The following is a 3,431-nucleotide window of genomic DNA, read 5'->3' on the forward strand; positions in this document are numbered from 1 at the left end:
AATATCATCTAAAATCTTTAAGAAGATTTTTTAAGTATAAAATCTTCTACTTACGAGAATATAATTTTTTCGATGTACTAAAACAGAGAATCAAATTTATTTTAAGAAATACACTTATATGTAACAAATATTGATTGTTAATTTCCCTTGCTGTAAACACATATTAACAATATAATAAAAGAAGTCGCGCAATGTCAGCTGTTACACCGAAAAAATAGTATTCTTGTTTTGAGGATATATATCCCACTTACTTTAAGTATATTTTATACTAAAATAGGCGTCAAGAAGAGTTTCTTATTTTAAGAGGAAAATCCTCTAAATAATAATAATATTGATAAATAATAATATTGATAAGAATATATACTGATTAGAATATAAAAAGCCTCTATAGAAAAACATATATATCTCACTATCGAAAAAGACTATATTCTTAAATAAAGAATATATTCTTAATTTCAGAAGAATATCATCTAAAATCTTTAAGAAGATTTTTCAAATATAAAATCTTCTACTTACAAGAATATAATTTTTTCGGTGCAGGTTCGACTCCTGGCCGAGGAGTTTTTTTCGCAATATAAATTTGATTTCAATTAGGGAGGTATTTGGAATTTCTCATATACGAGATGCACACACACACACAAGTATAGCATTCTGTATAAATTTTAGAATTGTTATTTCAATTCGAATTTCACGTGTAAAAATTTACACGTAAACACGTATATATGTACCTATATATATACACGTATAATTTCCGCACAACACCTAGCGAACGGCTCTCATGACCAAATATATATATATATATATTTGCGTCATTCCTTATATGTTTCTTATAGACAGTGTAATTTTTTAATTTTTTAATTAAATTTAACAAATCTTTTAATTTTGAGACAAATAGTTTCAGAATTTTTAGCGAAAATTTTTAGCTATTCACAACGCAAACATTGAAGAACGGCGGAGTCTTTTGTCACGCTTATCTAAACGTAAAAAAAAAAAAAAAAAAAAAAAACATACTTGAAAATATATTTGAAGAAGAGCACGTACACGTCTCGTTTTATTAACGCTTTTCTCGTACTCGAAAAGAATTCCGCAGCGCATCGTGTACCCCCCGCGCCATTGTTTCGCGCATATACACTTGGCAGTTTGAAGATGCGCACATTGAAAAGTGCGCGATTATTATTCGCTATGGCCACGGTAAGTGCGACACTCGAGGAGGACTCCCTTCACACGTTGCGCCGCTGAAGTACAGATACATATATCGAGCGCGACCTAACAACGCGGCAAATTAACAATTCCTGTTTAATTGAATGATGCGATGATGCGAAAAAGGCGCCTCCGCGCGTCGCGTCACGCTCCCGTCTCGAGTGCGAAGTGAAGTTTTCGCGGGGGGGGGGGAGGGGGCGAATTTGTGAAGCAAATAGGCTTCTTATTATGCCCGCGTTGCATACACATCGCGTATGCAATTCCGGTGCATCGGAATTGGCGGTGGCGGTGGCCAAGAGGACTCGAAGAGAGTTAAAAAAGAAGTGAATAACTTGACGCGCGAAAGGGTCCGGACCGCGATCATCAACCCCGCTTCAAAGACGACCTTTATAGGAAGCGATTCGTCAGATACAAAGCGATATTTAAAAATTATATCGTTTAACAACGTTGTTTTGTTTCGTAATTTAGAGATCGAACACTCTTAGGATGTAAAGAAAAAAAATTGTGTGTTCTCGATTGTTAAAGTTAATTCAAACAAAATTTAATAAATTTGTTTTTTTTTTTTTTGCCGGATAATAATACTCGTGCCGGAATTTTCTCTGTCTCGCTCGAAGATTTCGTTAATTCGAGAGTATATTTCCGCTCGCGCGTTGACAGAGAAGAGAAGCCAACTACAATCCGGTCTTTGTGCGCCCATAAGTGTCGCAGGGATAAACCCTTCTCCCTTCGCCCCCCCCCTCCCCCGTGGCTCTCTCGCCTAACAGCTCGCAGGGGTCGCATTCATGACTTCGCTCGACACCCAGCGGGGGATCTTTCGTGTGATTTTGTTGAGGGTTACGGTCATCACGTCGCCTGCTACGGCCTGAACGAGCTATTTGCCAAACATTTTCCTTCGCGAGGGCTGTCCTCTTCGGTTGCAAGCAAGTGCGGAGGACTATCGCGCACGGACTATCCCTTCACCTCCCTCTCTCGTCAGAACCTATATAGCGCCGCTCGTTATTACCCGAGCATATGTCGAAAGTTTAGCAAAGAACGACAGGGAAGTTAATTCGAGCAGTTTTCGTCCGAATTCGGAAAATCGTAACGTCACCGTTCATAAATCGGGATCAATGTCGAAAATCCGCAACTTTCGCAATCGCGTTGCGTAAGTCTGATTAATCGTTTCGACGATACACAACATGTTGGTCGAAATTGATTCGAATAAAGTTTTGTTGCATTTACGTAATCTAAGAGCGGTCAGAGAAACAATCTACTTTAATTTGATGAAAAAGTAAATAATTTATATATCAGATCTACCGGAAAGTTCTGTCCGTTTTTGAAATAAAACAAAATACAATTATTTTTCTTACCGTCAATAAACTTGATTAAATAATATAATAATTGCCATTATTATTAATGATTTCTTGCCAGCGTGAGGGCAATTTGTATATCCCCATTTTTGAAAAATTCAGAAAAATTTGTATTTTGTTTTATTCCAAAAACGGACAGAACTTTCCGGTAGACCTGATATATTATATTTTCAAAATGTCATATAATAAAATGTTTGTATTTAATCCTTTTGTTCCGTAAGTGTGCGCGTATGCACATTTTTTGTATGAGAACCGCCATCATTTTTTGTATGAGAATGTCCATTTTTTAAGCAATTGGATATAAGGAATAATATAAGGCCGATACGAGCCAATCCCAGGATATTGAGCGGGAACTTGAACGTGCATACATATATGTATACATCTATAACAAGTATTACTTGTAAATTTTTACAAGTAAGTTTTTTGAATTGAAAATTCAATTCTTAAATTTTCAATTGGATATATGCGCAGTCTTATGAAAATAAATTTAGGTAACCTTCACATAGACACCATGGTAGGTGATTGGATTCACGGGTCTTTGGATGCCGACTGTAATCGTACTATAGGACCCGAAATGGTCAATAAACTGAATGGCAGACTTAAAATGTCAATTGAATCAGTTTCCGTTGGACAAAACGGAGTTTGTAGGATCTCGTTTTAACATCGTTTAGCATTTATCTATTTTCTTTCTGACAGCATACGTGACAGCAACAATAACACCGCTACTTAAGGATCGATTACTCGTTTTCGAGCGGTCGTGTATGATTTACAACGTCAGAAAAAGGATATAATATATAAAAATATATATAAGGATATAATATATATAAAAAAAAAATATATATATATATAATATATATATATATATAATATATATTATATAAA

At 35.5% G+C, this 3,431-nt stretch overlaps 1 protein-coding gene across 3 annotated transcripts in view; it reads right to left on the reverse strand.

Moving 5' to 3' along the window:
* The window catches only part of LOC109854739 (single-minded homolog 2-like), a 59,167-nt gene that overhangs the window by 8,559 nt on the left and 47,177 nt on the right, over positions 1 to 3,431 (reverse strand). The window lies entirely within an intron of this gene.

This window comes from Pseudomyrmex gracilis, unplaced genomic scaffold (assembly GCF_002006095.1).
Source record: "Pseudomyrmex gracilis isolate BER0280 unplaced genomic scaffold, ASM200609v1 scaffold_73, whole genome shotgun sequence".
Classification (NCBI taxonomy): Eukaryota; Metazoa; Arthropoda; class Insecta; order Hymenoptera; family Formicidae; genus Pseudomyrmex; species Pseudomyrmex gracilis.